Source organism: Populus alba, chromosome 12 (assembly GCF_005239225.2).
Source record: "Populus alba chromosome 12, ASM523922v2, whole genome shotgun sequence".
Taxonomy (NCBI): Eukaryota; Viridiplantae; Streptophyta; class Magnoliopsida; order Malpighiales; family Salicaceae; genus Populus; species Populus alba.
The window spans coordinates 10139223-10152756 of record NC_133295.1 but is presented as its reverse complement, the minus strand read 5'-3'; the positions used below and the strand labels follow the sequence as shown (position 1 = coordinate 10152756).

The 13534-nt window shown below is 29.8% G+C and overlaps 1 long non-coding RNA gene across 2 annotated transcripts; it reads right to left on the bottom strand.

The window, feature by feature from the left end:
* Positions 1-7151: 7151 nt before the first annotated feature.
* Positions 7152-11543, bottom strand: LOC118044863 (uncharacterized). Of its 2 annotated transcripts, XR_004686862.2 has the most exons (5): positions 11410-11543; positions 11236-11295; positions 7562-9704; positions 7384-7470; positions 7152-7276 (listed from the first exon to the last, which is right to left on the bottom strand). It is a non-coding gene; the product is annotated as an uncharacterized lncRNA (long non-coding RNA). The 2 variants fall into 2 exon arrangements; XR_012167570.1 differs by having other exon boundaries at positions 7384-9704.
* Between the last annotated feature and the right edge of the window lie 1991 nt (positions 11544-13534).

Genomic DNA, 13534 nt, shown 5'->3' with positions numbered 1-13534 from the left:
GTTGCCTTCACTGATTGATCATTAGGTGTTACTATAATGATTTTACATGTTTTTTTTTTTTTTTTATGAATGTTCATCAATTAGATAATTTTCTTGATCAATTATGTTATTTGTTCTTCATTTCTTCATTTCAATAATGAAAAACTATAATTAAAACTAAATATCAAATAAAGACGGATAATGACCTTGCAAATTAAACAGAATATAGGTGTCCAATATTTTAATCTCCAAGAAAGATATATTATTCCAAGCATTTGTTAAGTAAAAAAAAAAGATAAAGTTAAAATGATAGAAAATAAAATAGAATGAAAAAGGAAAAAGTTGCAAGTAATGTAATAAAAAATGATAATGAAAAATAAATTTTTGGAAAGTTATAAAGAAATTATATATATGGAGTTGACCATATTTCTTAGTAACTAGATAGCTTATTGATATTGCTACAATATTATAGTTTCACATAAACACCTATATCTATTCTTTTATACACTATTTATATAAAATAAGAAGATTACATGATGATTCCTAAACTGAATTCTAATTCATTATATCTTCTTTTTAGTAATTACATGAATTGTAACTTAACCTGTAAATGTCAGTTTATTCCACAGGATTGAATATTCTGGTCAATTATGCAAACTTTTGTTGTTGTGGTCACTTGCCTTTTGTCTTCCTTAGTTAAGCTTAAATCTTTACAAACCTAGTCGAGTTCAATGTTGACAATCAATTTTAGATTTTCTTTACCTTTTGGTCATGATTAACTAGTGTATTTACTTATTCACATGTCATGTTGATGTTTATTGTTTTTTTGTATAAATAATATTTTCTTTGCTAGATTATGTCTCCAATTAGTCTATTGGTTGTTGTTTCGATGATATCAATGTATTCATGTTACGAAAGTTATCTTTTACTAATATATTCAAATATTGCTTCATTTTGTCAATTCTTATTTGTTGTCAAATAATATTATGAATATAACAACATGCTAATGTGACACCATCTTATGTATCAATTGAGTAGTAAGTTGGATATTTAAGTGTTTTCCTATATAACTTTAAAAGCCCAAATGTCCTTTTAATCACATTTTTCGTTATTGAATGTTTCATATTAAAAAATTCTTGTGGTATATTTAGTTGATATAATGTTCTTCATTTACTAAGGTGTTAATGTTAACCCTTATTAAGTGTAAGATTGCCTTTGCATTTTTTAAAGCTAACACTAACAAGATAATAGCAACTTAATAAATAAAAAATTGAAAGATTAAATATTAATTAATGTAGCATTTAAGTTGAAATATATTGTATCTAATCTCAAAAAGTTTCGTGCTCTCTCATCAAAACATTAACCTTCCCAACTAAGATGTTAGTTGTAGTTTTTATTTCTTTTTTTGTATGATATCATAGCTTATTGATTGATGATGGTGCATTTACTCTAATGTACATGCCATCTAAAGTTTCTAGTAACTCTAAAATAAAAATAAACTAATGAAAAGATACTTTAATTATTAAATTGCATTTGGTTTATAACTAAAAATTGAAAGATAAGTGTTAAATATGTTAAGTGATAAGAGATGAAGTGTTAATGATTTAAAAAAGTGGTTACAAGATGAAATGTTAAATGATATTTCATAAATGTGTAAAAAATATATAAGATGGTGGGGTCTAATAATTTTTTTAAAAATACTTAAATACAATTAAAAATTAGTAAATGATATGTATTAGTGAGATCTAATACAATTAATGATCTTTAAAAAGCCTTTTGTTTTCATCCCACCCATTTATTTTATAACCCTCTTTAAAAGTTTGCTACCTTCTTAAAAAAACTTCTCACTCCTTAAATGTGTTAAAAACAAGATTAAAAGTGATCAAAAGTTAAAGGGTTAAAGTTTAGCCTTGTCTAACCTAAAACCAAACATAATCTTAAATAATATCATGAGAACAAGACAGTTACCTTACACCACCTTCATCTCATTAATATGTCCAAGGGTGTTAAGTAGAATGCTCTGAAGCTTTAATATTGCCTTCAGGAGAGTTAATAAGTTCAAAATCAATAAGAAAATATTTTATTTTGAAAAGTTTTATTTTTCTTTCAGAAGGATGGTAAGATGTATTGTCAAATGCGTAAGTTAATGAATTTGTCAGGTTTTGTTATCCCTCTCATCATGCATACAAGTGTTTTTTTACATCACCTGTCTGAAGTATATTAGGCTAGATCATGACCTGGTACACTTATTTAGCAATGAAAAGGGGTGCTTCATACCTTCCATCTCTGGGTGGGTGAAATAGAGTCTATTTTGTAGGACATTGCAGTTTTACTTAGCTTGCTCATAGATGAGCGAGTGACATGATGAAAAAATTGATGTCTTATCCCAAGTACATGAGTGTTGAAGTAATACATAATTCGACAAGACTAGGGTCGAACCACAAGGAGGTGAACTATATAAATTACAAATAATATATATAGTTAATAAAACAAAGAGTTTATGAGAATTTTATGGGATATTAATGTAAGGATTAAACAATGATAAAACAATTGTCAAGGTTAGAGGATCCACTAATGATATTAGAAATAAGTATAGTATAAACTCTTTTTATTAATCAACTAGAAACCACACACAAAGAAGGTTCCAATTGAATGATTTATCTTTAATAGTTTAATTATCTTATTTAAGTAACATCAAACTTTTAAATATTATTAAGAATTCATGATGCTAACTTATGTTAACAACAAATCAAGTTCCTTTTATAACATAAGTGTAGGTTATACCATGCAGTTGGCTATAAAAGTGATAAGCATTTGTTGTACCAAGTGTTATACAACACAAATCTAGATTAACCATTTAACAAGTAAGGTATTAAGAATTAGTAAGATAAGAAGATAAGACATGTTAATAACAAACTTTATTGGATATAAACATTAAAGTCTATGTTGAGTTTATATTATACATATTCTAACACCATTAGTGAAACTTTTTCACCTTGACATAATAAACTTAACTAAATATAATGAAGAAGATAAACATAAATAAACAACATAAGAACATAAATATAGTAAAGGAAATAAGACGTATAAACAAGAGATTAAAAAAAATAACATGAGATAAAACTTAATTATTACAAAAAATATATATAAAAAGAAATAAATAGCATGATCTTGATCTGAAAACCAAGATGCCTAAATGCATGGTAAATGCTTTCTTTTAAAGGCCAAAATTTGGAACTATTGATTTGATGACTAATTGTTGAGTGGGTGGCCACATATTGACTTGGTGAAAATCCTTATTTTCTTGTCTGAATAAAATGTCATTGCTATTGTCAGAATTAGAAAATATTTTTGTCATGAAAGTTCTAGGAAATTGTCTCAACTCTTCAAAAAAAAAAAAAAGAATCAGTGCATTTGGACTTCTAGAACTCAAGATATGAGTTGAACACTAAACAGTATCTAGGTTATAAGACAGATTAAAACTTCTCCATTGTTGCTACAATTTGAACTTGAAAACGGTCTTTTTGAATCTTGAACTCCGCATGAAAGTTTTAGGCCTATGTTTTAGCTTTCCATCCATATAGAGCATATCTAAATCCAAGTTCTTCAGCTCCAGTTATGATCCAATAACGGAATGGTGTTCTAGTTTGGACTGAATCAACATCTCTTTTCTAAGCGTAACACTCTCTTTGTCTTCTCAATTTCAATAGTAAATTCATCAATCAATCCTTTGATTTATGTGATAGGCCTGCATTTAAGATGAATATTTACCATAAATTAAAGGTATCTTATATTATTAGATATGTTATTATAAAACATGCTCTAGTTAAGGAGTTATTTATACTTTAAGTGCAAAATAATGATATAAAACCTTAATAAAGATGCAATTTTAAGTACTAGTCAATGAGCAGTTACTATCGTGAGGATTTAAGATAAGAAGGCTTTAAATGAGTGTGCATTTGGACGAGCACCCCTCCTAAAATGTTTTAAAAGAACACTTTAAAAAAAGAATGGCTTCAATATAATTTCTCTATATTACTTGATGCGTATGATGATGAGATCCTTCGATTGTATATCAAATTCATTATTAAATAATTTTTGCTTGGTTCACTTATATATGTATATGTGATGACAATATGATATGATGCGTAGGTATGCTATAACATGGTTACTTCACATATTTGATATCATACTATTCATGGATCTTATAAGATGTATATGCCATTATTCTATCTTCCATTGTTGGAGAACTTCAAGGAAATTTTGTAATATAGTTGGGGTCATGTATTTTTTTTATGTTTGTACAGACATATGTATTATGTGCATGAAAGGGGCAAAAAAAAGTTAAGGGATATTTGTTGTTATTACAAGTTCAAAAATGTATATTGTATTTTTTTGTTATCATAATGGGTATCTTGGTTTTGAGTTGGTTACTAATTGGCTTATATTTTTTTTTTGTCATGCAACTATGATCAGTGAGCATCAGCACTCAGCGTGTCCCTAAATTAACCTAAAATCTTATATTTTTATGATAATTACAGGAGTATGTTTACAACTCCAACTAGAAAACAAGTAATATATAGTTTATAATTATTTCTTTAAATTAAAAAAAAAATTAATTAGTTTATCTGTTTTGAATGTTATATAATGTGGGATTAAGAGTTAAGAAAATAATCCAACACATGTTTTGTCATTTTATTGTAACTAGTTAGATAGACAACAACATTATCAAGTATGTTCATTACTAGTTCATTATTAATAATTATCATTTTAATTATTTTTATACATAAAATATGTTTATAGCTAATAGAATTATTAAAAGTGGTGTTTATTGTGTGGAATTTATACTTGGATGATGACCTTGAAATTGCTCCTCTTATATGTATACAAGACATGGACTTATGAACAATATTGGTCCCTCTCATATTTTTTGAGATTATAAAGTTATGTTGCTTAGATTATATGATATGATAGTTTGGTTAGCAACAACACATTCCAATTAATATAGATACCAAAGACATGTTGCATGCCTTTACTTAATGGGACAGGCATAATAAGTATAATTAGATGACCCATCATATCTATTACATAGCACAATGGAATGTATAGAGAGATGAGATCTTTATGAAGGTGCAACCTATTACTGTAGAGGATGCATACAAGGAGTGGTATTGTCGTGTAACATGACATATTATCATATTAAACCCAACACAAGTTCCTCCAAGCGATAATATGGAGTATGAGCCATATGCACAACGAATTCAAAATAATGTAAGTAATATTAGCTTTTATTAAGTTAATATGCAATGATAATTGTGTTTTATTTATGGATTAATACTTGTATTTATTAAAAATTCAGTTGGCAATTTGACACAAGATGGTCAAGAAGTCGCTCCTAATCTTTGTGAGATCGAAGGTAATGCACTTGCTTATTATTATGCATCTCGTTGGTTTGACTAATGTCTTATGACACTTGAGTTGCTTGGAGAGACATTAAGTATAAATGATGCCATGTTGGAGAATGGGACGACTTAGAGACTAAAAAGCCATGTTGTTGATGATGTTAGTCTATTGAATCGTCATCATAGACATAGATAAACTAGAATATATGTAAAGAGTATAATTATCATTGTGTTATTTTTTAGTTATGCATTTTGTGTTTTTTTATATGTGTATTTTATCAAACTTGTAATTGTTTTGGAATTGTCATGTTGAGATTTTAATATTGTCTTCTATATTATGAATATTCAAATCTATTTTAGACAAGTAGGTAGCATTTAAGTTATAAATTTACAAGTGAAAATGCAATCATTAAAAACATATTGTTTATAATCATAAAATAGGAATTTACACGTTAATGAATGCAGTGACATTTATATTGTGTTATTGGAAAGATCAATTCAAAAAAGAAATTAAGATACTATATTGATGTAAAGAAATTTTGATACTTTTTTTTTTTACCTTTTTTAAACCTAACAATATTTTGTCTATCTTTTGCTCTTAATTTTTTTCGAATTATTTGTGTATTTGGGTTTGAATTAGTGCTATTGGCATTTAGGGATTATAAGTTTGTATTTATGGTTAGTGTTTAGGAATTGCAAGTTTATATTTAAGGTTATGGATTATGGATTTGGGGTTTGAATTTAATAGTTTGGGGGGTTTAAGGTTAGAGATTATAAGTTTGGGGAATGGATTTAAGAGTTTGAGATTTGAGATTAGAATTTTGAGATTTCATAGGTTACTTTGTGGTTGTGATAGTTTAAAATTTATAATTTAGGATTAATTTATGGTTATGGTAGTTTAAAATTTGGGTTTGGGGTTAATTTGGAGTTTCGATCAAAGTTAGGATTAGTATTTGTGTTTTCTACTTAAAAATATGATTGTTATTAGCGTGTTTAAGTTAAAAAAACTATTATCAATTATATGTTTATCGAAATTGTGTTATTTTCCTCGAACCTTTCTACAACACTTATGATCAAAGATTGTTACAATTGAAAAATATCTTGTTTCTACTCCACTCAAACACATTCCTAGGTGATCAACCTGCAATTAGTTAAGATAACATGATAAAATGCAATTTAATATTTAATAAAAGTTTGCTACAAGGGTTTTATTAATAAGGTAAGCGGAAAGTATTACATGCTATTAGGGGTGTTCACGGTTCGGTTCGGTTCGGTTTCAACCATAAAAACCAACCGAACCAAGTACCTCATATTTTTTAAATTTCAAACCGAACCGAACCGAATTCCGGTTCAAACCGAACCGGTTCGGTTCGGTTGAATCCGGTTTTGCAGCTAAAAAACCGGGAAACCTAATCATTAAATTAATGGGCTTTTTTACTTTTTTTTAATGGGCTTAAATTAAATTGGGCTGTTAAATTTTCTTGTTGGGCTAAATTTATAGGCTTTTTAATCAAAACTCTTTAAAATGTTATAATTTGATTAATTTTGTTATAAGCTTTCTAATGAAATTAAAATATTGAATTTTTTTTGAAATGCTTAATTGCTTATAGTAACAATAAATCTGATATGTTTTATCTTACTATTTTTAATATACAAAGAAATATGCTATGAAAAATCAAATCAATGCAATATGCAAGATGCATGATCAAATTTGGACACCTCAAATTAAAAGAGGTGTTCACACTAAAAAAAAAATTTACATTAGCAAATAGCAACTAGTAATAAATTATCAAAAACATTCTGCATAAGTTGAAAAAAAAATCCGACACCAGCACTACAGCAGCATCCAAAACTTCCAGCAACAGCAAAAGCCAAAAGATCCAGCAAGGATAATGCTATAAAAAAACACTAGCAAATTAGCAACATATTATTTTTTGACAATTAAAAAAATTAGAAATGCAAAATTTTAAAAGGAATTAATAAGGCAAAGTAAATTAATTACCCAAAACAATTATATTCCAAGATTGCACCAACATCATCAATATAACTTACAAATAATCAGTTGAGATTTTTAAACTTTCACCAAATTCTACAAAAACAAAAATTAAAATGTTAGATTAAACATATGTAAATAAATGATATTATAAAATAACTACATTTAAATTTGTAAAAGAAATTACCTGATTCAATTATCTCAGAATTTTCAATATAATCCATGTAGTTTCCGATGTTGATTGGAATTGATGCTAAACTCAACCAATTTTGACAACAAACCAATGCTTGCACTGTTGATGGAGATAAAGAGCTTCGAAATGGATCTAAAATACGACCACCAGTACTGAAAGCTGCTTCAGAAACAACTGTAGATACTGGAATAGCTAACACATGTTGTGCTACCTTAGAAAGAATCTTGTATTTTGTAGCATTACATCTCCACCAACCCAAAATATCTAATTTAAAATTATTAGGATTCTCACAATCATCACTCAAATACCTCTCAACCTCATTTTTTTTTTTGGGCACCCCCTTCTTCCTCTAAATGTTTTATGAATTCAGAAGCCAAGTCATCCAACATATCATCATTTACCGCCATTAAATCAACATTAACATTTTCATTTATACTAGTTACAACACTATCAACCACCTCAACATTCTCATCAACATTCATATAATGCTCAAACAACCTTAGCAAAGTATCTTTAACCTTAATTGTAAAATTATCAGCCTCTTCAACATCATACAATCTTCCAAAACAAAATCTCACATACTTCAATTTGAAACGTGGATCTAACACAACAGCCACATATAACAAAAAGTTTTGTGTATCTTGATCCCCCCAATATTTTTTATACTTTACCATCATATTCGTGGCCATTTTACTTACATAAACATCTTCACTTCTACAAAGGTGAGATATGCTTGTATGCATGGAAATCAATTCATGAAAGAAAGAATTAGATGTCACATACAACGAGCCAGAAAATTTCAATGTAACCATGTAAAATAGTTTCAAGAACTTGACAAAAGATTTAGCCTTTTCCCAATCTTCTAATGCAGGAGGACCTAAGTTTTTTTGTTTTCCTTTTGAATTAACCTCAAAGTAACTCAAATACCTGGGATCTGTTTCTTCTAACCTCATAAAAACAACATCAAATTTAGCAGCCGCATCTAGCATCATATATGTAGAGTTCCATCTAGTTGCAACATCCAAGCAAACAGATTTTTTACTCCCAATTTTCAACCTCTCGGCACATTGGTTAAAAACAAGTTGTCTAGAAGGAGAAGATCTAACAAACCTCACTGCATTCCTAATCTTAACAACTGAATCATCAATATCTTTCAATCCCGCACATACAATAAGATTAACAATATGTGCACAACATCTAACATGCATAAAGTCATTTGACAATATATTAGTTGCCCAATTACTTGTTACTCTCTTCAAATATTTTATTGTCAAATTATTTGAACTTGCATTATCTACTGTAACTGTTAAAATGTTATCAATTCCCCATTCCAACAAACAACTCTCAATTGCTTGGCCAATCGTTTCACCTTTATGATTAGAAACTTGACAAAAATTTAAAATTCTTTTATTCAAGTTCCAACCTTCATCAATCCAATGGGCAGTCAAACACATATAATTAATATTTTGGATTGATGTCCAAGTATCGGTTGTTAAACATACACGTTGATCCTTAAGAGCTTTCTTTAATTTTTCTTTCTCAACTACATAAATTTTCAAACAATCTCTCCAAATCGTCAAACGAGAAGGAACATCAAATCTAGGTTGCATTACTTGACAAAATGATTTAAATCCTTGGTTTTCAACAAAGTTAAATGGTAGCTCATCAAGTATAATCATTTTTCCTAGGGCTTGCCTACACTCTTCATAGCTATAACCCACTGCCTTAACAGTCACCAGATTTTCCTCTCTATCATTACCCCCTTTTATTATAGGCTTAGGTTCTAAGACTAAAGTTTTTTTGTTTTCGATCAATCATAAAAGGAAATTTTTTGCATACATTTAGATGACTCCACATGTTACTAGTCCCATTGAGTATAGTATGGCATGCATAGTCTTTTCCACAATACATACATGCAGCCCTAGGAGTCTTAACATTACCATCTAGTTTTTTTAAAGTGATCCCAAATTTGAGATGTTTTTCTTTTATTTGATCTGGAGGCTGGATTACCTTCACTTTCAGTGTTGCTATTTGTACTAGAAGTAGCAACTGGAACTGGAATTGGAATACGAAAAGAATTGGGTTCCGAACTTGAAGGATTTGATTCAATTGGGGTAAGATCTTCCCGATTATCCATCTGAAATTAAAAAAACCAACAACAACATCAATCAAACAATTCTGTCGTACATTCCAATAAAAGACCCAACAAACTTTAAAAGCTCTAAGCCAATTAAAAACAATCGCACAACAAACAAGCAGGACACGAGACTTTGAAGTAAAAAATTATTATAATGACTAGCACATCGGTGCTCCTTGGAGGTGACAACACCAAATCTTGTTTAAATGATTCTCCTCCGATAAAGATTCAAAACACAAAATATTCTGAAACGCAAAACCTGGCCCAGGCTAGTAAAGAAATTAAAGAAATAAACCAAACTGTGGGCTAAAAGCAAAAACCATGGGCGTTAAAGCTCACATGCAGATATGCCTGAATGGAAGCAAGATATTCTATCCAAAGCTGTCAACTAGTGCTGTAGGCTATAAGTTGGTGGGGGGAGAGAGTTAGTTTGGAGTTAACAAATCTGCTGATGATGTCGCTTTTATTGTGTCCAGCTGCAGCATCAACAACAAGCCCAAATGTAAAACCTGGCTGCCAAGATAAGTGTGGGAATGTCAGTGTTCCTTACCCCTTCGGGATCTTGGAACGAAGGTGTGCCATGAATCCTCACTTCTTTCTAAACTGCAGTTCAGACGATGAACTGTTTTTTGGAATAAACATGCCTGCTCGCAATATATCAGTGCTGGAGGGCACTGTCACTGTGGGCATTGATGCAGCATTCGACTGCTATAACAAAACAGGGAATATAACAGATGATTTCACACAGCATATCAGACTTGGATCAGGCCCCTTCATGTTCTCAGACACCCGAAATGTATTCACAGCTATTGGTTGTGATACCTTTGCTCAGGTGACCAACAAAGATCGTACATACGGAGCTGCATGTCTCTCCATATGTACAGAATATGTGAACATGTCAGATGGAAATCCTTGCACAGGTTCTGGATGCTGCCAAACCTCGATTCCCAAGGGCCTCAAGTCACTTAACATTTTAACTTTCAGTTATAACTACCACGCGAATGTTTCGGACTTCAATCCTTGTGGATTTGCCTTTTTAGCGGACAGAAGCTCCTTGAAGCTTTCAGATTGGCTGCTCTCTCGCAAGCCAAAATATGGAAATGATGCATATAGATCAGATACTGTGATTGAATGGGACCAATGGGTAGTTGAAAATAAGACGTGCGAACAGGCTAGAGCTAATAAAAGTGCTTATGCAAAGAAGGGTTCGAAGGAAATCCCTATCTCCAAGAAGGATGCCAAGGTAAACTGGTTATTTCTTTTCTTTAGGCTTTAATCACTTGTAATTATGCTCATCTTGTTCCATGTGGTCTCTAATTGTCAGTGCGGTGTTCATCACGTACGTTGATATTTCTTTTTTCCACTAATATTTTTAACATTTACAACAGATATGGATGAATGCAACTTGACCCAACTTGGTCTCTACACGGCTGACCACGCTGTTTCTACATATATATATATATATATATATAAACATTTCTTCTAGCAAAAAACCATACATTAATCATGAAATAAACAAGATGAAATTTACCTTGCTGTCGTTGCGAAAGATGGAGACGGTTTCTGGGAAAGATGAAGATGGAGACAAGTTCTGGAAAATAAAAATATGAAGATGGAGATGGAATAGACTTGGAAATTTAGAAAATACTTTTAAAATTCAAACCCATGAAACAAAGAATCAAAGAAGATGAATTAAGTCATTTACCTTACTGTAGTTGCTTCAATAAAGAAGGTTTATGGGAAAGGAAGATTGTGAATTAATTATTGAGAAAGATTGAGTTTTTGATGGAAATGGAAAGGAAGATGAAGACGGCTGAGAGAACTGAGATGAGAGAATATGTTAGGGTTAGAGAGGGAGGCTAGGTTAACTTAACTATTTATAGTATCTTTTTTTTTAATGGTTTAGTGGGTCCGGTTCGGTTTGGCTCGGTTTCTGGGTCAAAACCGAAACCGAACCGGACCTGTTAACATTTATGGTTTTTTAAATCGGTTTAATCGGTTTTTACTTTCGGTTCGGTTTTTTCGGTTAATTTTTCTTCGGTTTTCTCGGTTTTCTCGGTTAATCGGTTATTTTGAACACCCCTACATGCTATGATATACTGTAATATTAATTTTACGATCAATCTGGCACAGCATGTAACGGATTTTGGGAGAAAGTAACTATCTGGAAGCATATTAATTTTGATGTTCAACATCCAGAAATTTATCAATTAACTTCGGCAATTGCTACCTTCGGCTTGATATATAAAATTCGACTAGGTTATCAAACCTCAACGTCAAGGATTGAAGTGTGGATTCCTCTTCCTAGTCACCAAATATCACCTCCAATCTGACTTTTACAAGTCAAGTCATGTAACTGTCATTGTTCACTTTGCTCTTTTTCATAGTTTTAGATTATCTCTTTTCTTTTTTTAGACTTATTTTTCGGCTATATATCATTGTTTTTTTTTTTTTTTTTTTTTAAGATTTAGTGGTTGTTTCTAAATGAATAGAGGATATATTGTTTGTATTTTATCTAGTATTAATGTAACAGTTTTTTTTTTTTTGGTTACAAAAGAAGCTCTTGAATTATTTAATTTCTTAATTTTGTGAAAGAAAGAAAAAAGTTCGTATGAATTTAAATTTCGCAGCATAGAGGGCTTCATTGTATGGTAAAATTTCAATATATTTTTCCAGCAAGATGGTCCAGAATCTTTTGAATTGGGCTTTCTCTTCACATGCAGATGGGTCTAATTAGGACCCCATTCTTCCTCTGAAACGGACCCCATTTTTTTCAATGGTTTTGTTTTTATAATTTTCTAATTATTTAAAAGTTGAATTAATTAAATTCAAAATTTTTTTGTAGTTTTCATTTAATTGAAATTAATGCGCTTTAATTTCCACTTTCTGTAAGTGGGCTTAGAATTTTTTAATGACTCCTCTGCATAAATCTTCTCTGTTTTTAATTATCTAATAAATAGCTTAATAAAAATAGATTATCTTTTCATTCATTACAAAACTTTCATGGTCCCTTCCCAAAACAAATACCAGTCTTTCGATTCATTTGGCAGCTTTAATTATTTCAATTACTTATGAAATCTTCCCGTTTTCTTTTTTTGGAATAAGCCTATCCTCTTTTCTTGATTCATTATTTGCACTTCAAATTAAAATATCAAAACTATTCACTAATCCTAGATAGGAATATTGAACGGACTCTTCTAGTTAATTATAAATTATAACGGGATCAATAACTTACTCTTTGTTTAACAAAGCATTGTAAAGCCCTGGGAGGCACTATTCTGGTATGTTTTTTTTTTTTTTGTCAAGAATTACAGCTTGAGACTGAGAGTATTGCCTCCTTTACTAAAAATTATTAGGTCTGACTTGGCAATTATACCTAAAATACTTTCAAAAGAAGCCAACATCATTGAGTCCAATAATACTAGGTCTGACAATACTTCAAAAAAGAGTTGGGCAACCAGACCCACCAATTTTGAACTTGATAGGCAGCTGGACTCAATATCCTAAAGTCTAGTTGTGCCATTATATCCAAGGATATTATTATTTTTATTATAAATATTTAAATTTTATTATAATTAAAAGTATTAATATAAAAAATAATAATATTTTTGTTATAAATAATATTATTTTCACTATAATTAAACGTATTAATCTCAAAAATATTATTATTTGTGTTATAAATAATATTATTTTTACTATAATTAAAAGTATTAATATAAAAAATATTATTATTCGTATTATAAATATTATTATTTTTATCATAATTAATAGTATTCATTTTAAAATCTTATTATTTGAGTTATAAATATTTTAGAGCCCTAGGAGGCGTT